The 11538-nt window shown below is 41.7% G+C and overlaps 1 long non-coding RNA gene across 1 annotated transcript; it reads right to left on the reverse strand.

The window, feature by feature from the left end:
* Positions 1-277: 277 nt before the first annotated feature.
* On the reverse strand, positions 278-1222 carry LOC123116819 (uncharacterized). Its single transcript, XR_006457206.1, has 3 exons — positions 1150-1222; positions 951-1050; positions 278-425 (listed from the first exon to the last, which is right to left on the reverse strand). It is a non-coding gene; the product is annotated as an uncharacterized lncRNA (long non-coding RNA).
* Between the last annotated feature and the right edge of the window lie 10316 nt (positions 1223-11538).

Below are 11538 nucleotides of genomic sequence, written 5' to 3' on the forward strand. Positions count from 1 at the left end.
AATGGGAAAGAAGAAAGTTAGAAGAAGACTAGAGGAAGAAGATTATTATGATGCAGAAATATGCATGGATTGTCAAAACTTGCATTATCCTACTATCACTAGTACAACAAAGCTGGAGGTTGGCATAGTTCATGAACCATGTACATCATGACAAATACAATATCATCCAGTGCTCGACTATGAACAAAATTGAACAATTACACCTCAGAAAGGCGGAGCATAGAACCAACAAGCAAGTAGGAGGGGTATAAGAGGACGTGAGGAGCTCACCGGAGGGGGTTCTAGCCTAGGCCGAGCTTCATCACCATGGATGCGGCTAGGGAAATCAGACGAGTCTACCATCATAGGAGCAGCAGCACCACCACCACCAAAACTGGAATGGCCGGAGCGAATGGCCATCATATGGGTCACCACCACCGAATGATCTTGCAAGGTGTAAAGTCTCCACATTTCAGTATAAACTAGTGGCGTCCAGATAATTCATACATCGGATAAAGTGGCAAAAGATAGCAATGGTGTAAATAGGCATGGGACATCCCAAATATACATTGGATAAAATGCAAGGTGATAATAAGATTAGATCTGGTCACTTTATTACAAAGTAGTAAGACTAAATCTCCCAAAATAAAAATGGTTGTTCTGCCTATAAAATATATAATGCAGCCCCAGTTAAAAAAGGTAGAATAAATGATGCCACAAATTGCATCATCGGCCAGCCTAACTGCGCTAATGTATCCATTTCAGAATGGCAAGCAAGCAAGTGTGTCGGCTAGCTACATGACTATAAACTTTAGTGTGGTCGATGATACCAGCAACCATCAAGTCCTCATACTACCGAACAGAAGGATCACACACTTGCAGCTAGAAATAATCTGGTACGACATCATCTTTTATGCTATTCAGATCTATGCAGAAATATATGAACTTTATATTAGTAAATGAGATCTAACCTTCTCGGTAACAATGCTGTCATTGACACCCACCTAGTTACATTAGAGCATCCTCAACTCCCAACCTCTCTTTAAGTTCAGTTTATGTTCGTCCTCCCACCTATCAAGTCATGGGTTACAGTCATCATATCATCCTTCCTTCCAACAGGTTATCAAGGAAAAGAGCAGCATATCAACAGATAATGCCCTCCATTAATACCTGAATGACAGCGACACCACCGGCCAGTGCTATCCTCTCGTTGAGTTCTCCTTCTCGTAGTCTAGTTTTGCTGCCAGCAAATTAGTAATGATAACTTAGAATCGCAAATTGTACAATTATGTGAAAAGGCATGAGTAGATCACATGCTAGAATAATCATTGTTTCGCAAAGCTAACCAGGAAAGAAAAAAAATCTACACAAAATTTAGGAAGACCAAAGCCACACAAAAGACCTCTCTAATGAGATGAATATACCCACAAAAAAATTGTTTAGTTTATTGGGAAATACCGCAGAATCTTCTCCCCTTCCCGTTCTCTTCCCCTTCACGTCCCTTCCTATCCCCTTCCAGCTCCCTCTCTCCCATAATATCCTTCCTATCCCCTGCCTTCTAGGTCTCTCTCTCTCTCTCTCTCTCCCATAATATCAGCGGTCGAGTGAGCGAAGCAGCAGTTTGAAGAAGGCTGCGGGGCGTGGATGGGAACTGATTGGGATTCCTTTTGTAGTGACTTCTCCTTCCTTCTCTGTTTAGTACATCGTTTTTTTGCTAATCCCCTTAATGGCTCCTCTAGGTAACTCCCGTTCCAGTGATCTCAAGTGGATCTACAAGATGAGGCATGTGGAGGATAGGTTGCAACACACGTTTCTTCCATGGAGGTAGGGGTTCTTTTTGGCTACCTTGGACTATAGCTCCTGCAACTACAACACCATCATGTCTGGGTAGCATCGCCTCAATGAACTCTCCCTTCCTTGTAATTTTTTTGTGGTGATCTAACTCTTGATTTTCAGAGGATAATTATGGTGTTTTCCAGTACTATGCTCGATTGATGTGCTAAAATGTTATGCGGCTACTAGATTTGACCGATTCTAATAACATGTGCCAAAATGCATATATCCATTGTTCCATGTTTCAGGTTAAGAAGGAACACCGTAATCCCATTAATTTTTAACTTGATGTGCCCTATCATGGCACTAGCAACATCTGTAAGTAACATTTATCTCTTTCAATATATTTTGTTTAGAGATCTTGATCTATAGTTCTATACACACAAAAGGGGGAACTGAATTCACTGAAATCTTGCAATGATTTTTTTTGCATGCTTCCGGTGGACAGATTATAAACATAGCGTGCAAGTAGGTAAACGAAATGACTCAACCAATTTTGAACTGATGTGTTACTTGATACAGTCTATAACACTTTTTTTTCGAATTTCCCTTTTTCTTACTGAAGATTACGTCCCACGGATGTAATAGTATTAAGGCATATGCAAATTTACCTTTCTAAGGAAAGTCATATACATGTTATAATGGTAATCATCATCTTCGCTTCATTTCTTCGTTGGAATTCCAAAATAATTCGCAATACTTTCGTCCATGTAAAATAAATGTAGTATACTCTGTGGTGCAGTTCTGCGACATCTATGTGAACAGAATACCATGGATGCATAAAATAGATTATTCTGCAGTTCCATTTTTGCATGGTCAAGGACAGATCACTGAATCTGTTCCAGAAATTATTTACTTTTTGCGAGAACTGAAGCAAAAAATGGAAATTATGCCCTCCAAAGACAAAGACTTATGTTTCTTGAACATTCATGTGCCACCTTTGCTCATTTTGTTTTTTGTCACAATGAAGAGTTCCCTGATGCCACTAGCTTACTCAAATTTCACAAAATTTTGTCTGTATGATTCACTAGATTAGAAATAAAAGAGGTATGGGGATTATCATTCTTCTGCAAACTATTCGTCTCTCTATTAGTATTTTGATTTGGTTCATTCACATTTGCTTCTTGAACTGTCGGCCTGAGGCCCAAGTCATAATCTTTCACTCCTGAACCACATCTCTCTCTCTCTCTCTCGCTCCCTCCCTCCCGTGGCCATCCGACCACAACATGCTATGTGCAGAAGTGGTAGCAGCGCACTAATTTCATTTGTTGACTTTCTATCATGGGATGTATCGAAGTAAATGTAAATGTTAACTCTGATTGATATTTTGCACAATGAAGGCATGGGTTATAACTGTAGGTGGTGATGTTTTAGTGAAGCTTTGAAAGTCCGTTCTGGACCTAGGTAAATGACCATATAATCCTCTAATTTTATTGTTCATCTATTCTCCAAACTTTGAATTATATAAGTACACGTTCGATCTTTCCAATGTACCACTACAGTCATATATCACCCTAAAGTATGGCTGTCAGAAGAGAATTATTTGTTGATTATTTTATTGATCCTTTTAGGAGAGTTGGCTTGCTGAGTAAAACATGAATTGTTAGGCAATAGTTCCCGCTGCAACGCGCGGGGAATCATCTAGTTGTCCAAATGCATCTATGCATAGAATAGGAAACAAATTTAATTAGCAAATTGACTACTCATTTAGCCTATGCAAGAAGCATACCTAAACACTATGTGCAGACATGGTGAGAGATGCTGCTACATGTCACGGTTGTAGACCACAAAACAGCTAGTCATTCGTATTTATTGTAGCGATTCGCAAGTCTAAGCTACGGTAAAATTCTAGGTAAGCAGGGTACCACTGTCATACTTGTCATTTGGATCAAGATGGCTGTTATACATCTCTGAAGTCGTCAGACCATCAGTAATCAGTAAAGAACAAATCATGTAAGGCTTTATTTATAAGCAAGGCACATACCTGTTTAAAGAAAAATCAGCCTGGGCAGCGTGGTGCCAGTATTGTCAGGGCCTCAAAATTATGCCTGAAGGATAGCCACGGAGCGGAGGGCCAGAGCAGAGTGCAGGAGCATCAGCCGTAGGGGTGAGGAGGTGGACCTTGTCGCCGCCGGCCTCGGGGTAGCGGACGACGCGGGCCTGGGCGACGTGGGCGGAGAGGGTCCAGAGCGGGCCCGCGGTGGGCTTGTCGACGTGGAAGATGCGCACGAAGCTCCGCCCGTCGCCGGCGGCGAGCATCGCGCCGTCGCAGCGGAAGGAGGGCGAGAAGGCGGCGGCGTCCTTGCAGACGGTCACCCTGGGGCGCGGCGCAAGCGGGTCGCCGGCAAAGAGGTGCACAGCGAAGGACCAGGCAGCGAGATTGCATCTGGGGGCGGCGACGATGGAGTGGGATGGGATAGGGTTTGGGTGGTTGGGCTGCCCGGAGGGTGGGGGTTCTTTTTCTTTCTTTCTCTTTTTTTTAGATAAATGGGATGGATGGATGGATGGATGGATGGATGACATGTCATCAATCCATGACACAAACATTTCAACCAATGAGAACAAAAATAACCCCACAGCTTTTTTTACCTGGAAAAAAATAACCCCATCTCTTTGCCATCTGCCAGCAGATGGCAAAGAATCTTTGCCGTCTGCTGGCAGATGGCAAAGAGGTGGGGCTGGTACGCCATTACGCTTTTGACGGCCACAGGATTTGCCAACCTCTTTGCCATCTGCTGGCAGATGGCAAAGATTATTTGCCATCCACTAGCAGATGGCAAAGAATTGGCTGATGGCAACCATGTTCTTTGCCGTCTGTCAGTTCTTTGCCATCTGTTTTTTATAAGCAGATGGTAAAGACGTTCTTTACCATCAGCTGGCAGATGGCAAAGAGCTGGCTGATGGCAAATTCCTAGTTTCGAGTAGTGGTAGTGATTATCTCCATATATTCAATGCAAAATGAAGGCACAGAACTTATGACATAGTCATTATGAGGCCTACACCGTGGTGACTACCTTCATGATTTTTTTCCAGATAATTGGAAATTTCATAGCATTTGTCACTGGTTGTGACTATAGTGTCAAATACTCCATCAGGAGATGAATCCAAGGCAGTGGTGACTATGCTGCATATTATGCTATGAAGAGAATTATGCAAAACACTTGCATATTTTGATGATTACCTTCCATGCATAGATAACTTATGGGACGCCATCATAGCTATGAATTAAGTTTCATGCACAACTGAGAGGTTCATGCCATTTTATGGTGATTACCTTCATGTGTTATTAATAACATCAGGTTGTGGAGGCTATGATCAATGAGAATTGTCCATAAAAGTGAGGCACCACTAGGTGGTCGACTACCTCTATGTGTTTTAAGGAAATTAAAGGTTTGTCCCTTTTGAGGTGGCTACCTTTACTTGGAAGATCTACACCCCACTGTGGTGTTCTTCTGGAAGGCTTGCCCTATGGGTTACTAAGAATCACCATCACCATGATTATGCTTAGCCGTAGCATTTTCACCCTATACTTAATTTACTAAAGGTAAATTAATGCATGTGAATTTCATGCAACATATGGATGACCTTTTTTGGAAAGGAAATGTGATGAGATGACATTTGGTGGGAGCAACTATTTAAGATGGGTCATGGACATTAAAGACTTTGTCGACCTAGAGCCTTGTTGCCACAGAAACTCCACCTGCAGAAAATGTCATGGCTATTTATAAATAGCTAAGAATATGCATATTTGCATTTACGTGCCATCACAGTGGCTCGGTTCTCAAACTGAGTATGTAATGGATGATGAATATCCATTTTCCCTTCGAACCTTCATTGAGGCAAGATATATTGTTATAAGCATCACATGAATGATTATTCATTCGTTGTTAGGACTTTGAGTCCATTGAGCCTTATAATTCTATTGTCTATAAATCAACACTATGTTGAGATTATGTGATAAGGCGACTTCAGATACATATCTGACTATAAGTCCTTACTGCACTTTACGTTCTCCTAGGATGGTAAACAGAAATATCATCTTTGTTTCAAGTTGCAATGCATGAAATTCATGCTAGTACTCTTAGTACTAAGCAATAGTGGTTAGAGAACCACGAGGAGTTGAATGTAAAGTGAAAAAAAAACACAAGCAGAAATTGAGTGTGTATCTCAAAGGGAATGGATCATTTAATTTAAATGATCATAATGACAACTTTCAAGTTTGTCAAAATGGTGGTTTTACGGAAAATCATACTAATCATTACCAATTAGTCAAGTATTGTGGTAAATCATACCACCGTCTCACTGGAGGCAAATGATTTTAATGGGATAAGTTTGAAGTTCTACTTAAAAAGGAAAACAACCAGAAAATATCCTGGCATGCTAAAGGAGAATGGACTCCTCTACATTAATGATATGCTTGTGGAATGATATTCCCAAGATATTTTGGAGATCTCGTGTAGTCTCCTAGTTATCCCTAAATATCATTAGCCTATAATTGTACTACTACATATAGTATAAATTGCAACATCTTGTTCCTCAGACATGATAGTTGAGATAATTGAGTATATGAGTCAGTTCATACTCAATCTTGTTGCATACATAATAATTTTTCCTCCTTTATCATCATGGTATTGGACGATTAGAGAATTATTCACAATTCTGTTGGCCACAACTTGACAAGTTGCAATATACCCAACAATCATCAGATGTTTTATGCACTACATGTGACATTGGGGAATTAATTTTAAGGCACTCTCACCTTAAAATTTGAAATGAGCCAGCCAATATTCTTGATTGAATGCAAGAATATGTTTGGATTATTCAACCATTATTTGGGTTATCTTGGTACTTCATGGTGTTCATAGACGCATCTCGAAGATGGTTTTAGGTGTGTATTGTTGGGGAACGTAGCAGAAATTCAAAATTTTCCTACGTGTCACCAAGATCTATCTATGGAGAGACCAGCAACGAGTAGAAAGAGAGTGCATCTACATACCCTTGTAGATCGCTAAGCGGAAGCGTTCAAGTGAACGGGGTTGATGGAGTCGTACTCGTCGTGATTCAAATCACCGATGATCCTAGTGCCGAACGGATGGCACCTCCGCGTTCAACACACGTACAGCCCGGTGACGTCTCCCACGCCTTGATCCAGCAAGGAGAGAGGGAGAGGTTGAGGAAGACTCCATCCAACAGCAGCACAACGGCGTGGTGGTGGTGGAGGAGCGTGGCAATCCAGCAGGGCTTCGCCAAGCACCATGGGAGAGGAGGAGTAGGGAGAGAGGTAGGGCTGTGCCAGAACTTCGTGTATAGCTCCCATGCGCCTCCCCACTATATATAGGGGTGGAGGGGCTGGTTTCTTGCCCTCCAAGTCCATTGGGGCGTTGGCCAAGGTGGGAGGAAAGAAATCTCATTATTTCCTTCCCCACCGATTGTTATCCCCCCTTTTTAGGGATCTTGATCTTATCCCTTCGGGATATGATCTTATTCCTTCTAAGGGGGGATCTTGGTGCGACTTGACCAGGGGTGTGGGGCCTTGCCCCCACTACCCACGTCCATGTGGGTCCCCCCATGCAGGTGGGCCCCACTCCGGAACCTTCTAGAACCTTCCCGGTACAATACCGAAAAATCCCGAACATTTTCCGGTGGCCAAAATAGGACTTCCCATATATAAATCTTTACCTCCGGACCATTCCGGAACTCCTCGTGACGTCCGGGATCTCATCCGGGACTCCGAACAACATTCGGTAACCACATACAAACTTCCTTTATAACCCTAGCGTCATCGAACCTTAAGTGTGTAGACCCTACGGGTTCAGGAGACATGTAGACATGACCGAGACGTTCTCCGGTCAATAACCAACAGCGGGATCTGGATACCCATGATGGCTCCCACATGTTCCACGATGATCTCATCGGATGAACCACGATGTCAAGGACTTAATCAATCCCGTATTCAATTCCCTTTGTCTATCGGTATGTTACTTGCCCGAGATTCGATCGTCGGTATCCAATACCTTGTTCAATCTCGTTACCGGCAAGTCACTTTACTCGTTCTGTAACACATCATCCCGTGATCAACTCCTTGGTCACATTGCGCATATGATGATGTCCTATCGAGTGGGCCCAGAGATACCTCTCCGTTTACACGGAGTGACAAATCCCAGTCTCGATCCGCATAAAACAATAGATACTTTTGGAGATACCTGTAGTGCACCTTTATAGTCACCCAGTTACGTTGTGACGTTTGATACACCCAAAGCACTCCTACGGTATCCAGGAGTTACACGCTCTCATGGTCGAAGGAAGAGATACTTGACATTGGCAAAGCTCTAGCAAATGAACTACACGATCTTTTGTGCTAGTCTTAGGATTGGGTCTTGTCCATCACATCATTCTCCTAATGATGTGATCCCGTTATCAACGACATCCAATGTCCATAGCCAGGAAACCATGACTATCTGTTGATCACAACGAGCTAGTCAACTAGAGGCTCACTAGGGACATATTGTGGTCTATGTATTCACACGTGTATTACGATTTCCGGATAATACAGTTATAGCATGAATAAAAGACAATTATCATGAACAAGGAAATATAATAATAATACTTTTATTATTGCCTCTAGGGCATATTTCCAACAGTCTCCCACTTGCACTAGAGTCAATAATCTAGTTCACATCGCCATGTGATTAACACTCACAGGTCACATCGCCATGTGACTAATAACCAAGAGTTTACTAGAGTCAGTAGTCTAGTTCACATCACTATGTGATTAACACTCAATGAGTTTTATGTTTGATCATGTTGCTTGTGAGAGAGGTTTTAGTCAACGGGTCTGAACCTTTCAGATCCGTGTGTGCTTTACAAATCTCTATGTCATCTCCTAGATGCAGCTACCACGCTCTATTTGGAGCTATTCCAAACAACTGTTCTACTTGGAGCTATTCTAAATTATTGCTCCATTATATGTATCCGGTCTCTCTACTCAGAGCTATCCGGATAGGTGTCAAGCTTGCATCGTCGTAACCTTTACGACGAACTCTTTTACCACCTCCACAATCGAGAAAATTCCTTAGTCCACTAGTTACTAAGGATAACTTTGACCGCTGTCCTGTGAGCCATTCTTGGATCACTCTTGTACCCCTTGACTGACTCATGGCAAGGCACACTTCAGGTGCGGTACACAACATAGCATACTGAAGAGCCTACGTCTTAAGCATAGGGGACGACCTTCATCCTTTCTCTCTATTCTGCCGTGGTCGAGCTTTAAGTCTTAACTTCGTACCTTACAACTCAGGCAAGAACTCCTTCTTTGACTGGTCCATCTTGAACACCTTCAAGATCATGTCAAGGTATGTGCTCATTTGAAAGTATTATTAAGCATTTTGATCTATCCTTATAGATCTTGATGCTCAATGTTCAAGTAGCTTAATCCAGGCTTTCCATTGAAAAACACTTTCAAAATAACCCTATATGCTTTCCAGAAATTCTACGTCATTTCTGATCAACAACATATACTCATCAGAAATTCTATAGTGCTCCCACTCACTTCTTTGGAAATACAAGTTTCTCATAAACTTTGTACAAACCCAAAAAAAAATTTCATCATCAAAGCATACATTCCAACTCCGAGATGCTCACTCCAGTCCTTAGAAGGATTGCTGGAGCTTTGCATACTTATTAGCATCTTTCGGGATTGACAAAACCTTCCGGTTGTATCACATACAACCTTTCCTCAATAAAATCGTCGAGGAAACAATGTTTTGACATCCTATCTGCAAGATTTCATAAATAATGCAGTAATCGCTAATATAATTCCAACAGACTCTTAGCATCGCTACGAGTGAGAAAATCTCATCGTAGTCAACTCCTTGAACTTGTCGGAAAACATCTTAACGACAAGTCGAGCTTTCTTAATGGTGACATTTACCATCATTGTCCGTCTTCCTTTTGAAATCCATCTGTACTCATTAGCCTTACGACCATCGAGCCGTTCTGCCAAAGTCTACACTTTGTTTTCATACATGGATCCTCTCTCGGATTTTATGGCCTCAAGCCATTTATCGGAATCCGGGCCCACCATCGCTTCTCCATAGCTCGTAGGTTCATTGTTGTCTAGCAACATGACCTTCAAGACAGGATTACGTACCACTCTGAAGTAGTATGCATCCTTGTCATCCTACGAGGTTTGGGAGTGACTTGATCCGAAGTTTCATGATCAATATCATAAGCTTCCACTTCAATTGGTGTAGGTGCCACAGGAACAACTCCCTGTGCCCTGTCACACACTAGTTGAAGAGACGGTTCAATAACCTCATCAAGTCTCCACCATCCTCCCACTCAATTCTTTCGAGAGAAACTTTTCCTCGAGAAAGGACCCGATTCTAGAAACAATCCATATTGCTTTCGGATCTGAATTAGGAGGTATACCCAACTGTTTTGGGTTTCCTATGAAGATGCATTTTATCCGCTTTGGGTTCGAGCTTATCAACCTGAAACTTTTTCATATAAGCGTCGCAGCCCCAAACTTTTAAGAAACGACAACTTAGGTTTCTCTAAACCATAATTCATACGGTGTCATCTCATCGGAATTACGTGGTGCCCTATTTAAAGTGAATGTGGTTGTCTCTAATGCCTAACCCATGAACAATAGTGGTAATTCGATAAGAGACATCATGGTACGCACCATATCCAATAGGGTGCAACTATGATGTTCGGACACACCATCACATTATGGTGTTCCAGGCGGTATTAATTGCGAAACAATTTCCACAATGTCTTAATTGTGTGCCAAAACTCGTAACTCAGATATTCATCTCTATGATCATATCATAGACATTTTATCCTCTTGTCACAATGATCTGCTACTTCACTCTGAAATTACTTGAACCATTCAATAATTCAGACTTGTGTTTCATCAAGTAAATATACTCAACATTTACTCGAATCATCTGTGAAGTAAGAACATAATGATATTCACTGCATGCCTCAGCACTCATTCGACTGCACACATCAAAATGTGTTACCTCCAACAAGTTGCTATCTTGTTCCATCTTACTGAAAATGAGGCTTTTTAGCCATCTTGCCCATGTGGTATGATTTGCATATCTCAAGTGATTCAAAATCAAGTGAGTCTGAACGATCCATTTGCATGGAGTTTCTTCATGCATATACACCAATAGACATGGTTCGCATGTCTCAAACTTTTCAAAAACGAGTGAGTCCAAAGATCCATCAACATGGAGCTTCTTCATGCGTTTTATACCATTATGACTTACATGGCAGTGCCACAAGTAAGTGGTACTATCATTACTATCTTATATCTTTTGGCATGAAAATGTGTATCACTACAACCGAGATTCAATAAACCATTCCTTTAGGTGCAAGACCATTGAAGGTATTATTCAAAAATAGAGTAACCATTATTCTCCTTAAATGAATAACCGTATTGCGATAGACATAATCCAATCATGTCTATGCTCAACGCAAACACCAATCTCGGTGGTAGAGGGAGCGTGCGATGCTTGATCATATCAACCTTGGAAACACTTCCAACATATATCGTCAGCTCACCTTTAGCTAGTCTCCGTTTATTCCGTAGCTTTTATTTCGAGTTACTAACACTTAGCAACCGAACCGGTATCCAATACCCTGGTGCTACTAGGAGTACTAGTAAAGTACACATTAACATAATGTATATCCAATATACTTCTATCGACCTTGCCA

The sequence above is a fragment of the Triticum aestivum genome, chromosome 5B, assembly GCF_018294505.1.
Source record: "Triticum aestivum cultivar Chinese Spring chromosome 5B, IWGSC CS RefSeq v2.1, whole genome shotgun sequence".
Lineage (NCBI taxonomy): Eukaryota > Viridiplantae > Streptophyta > Magnoliopsida > Poales > Poaceae > Triticum > Triticum aestivum.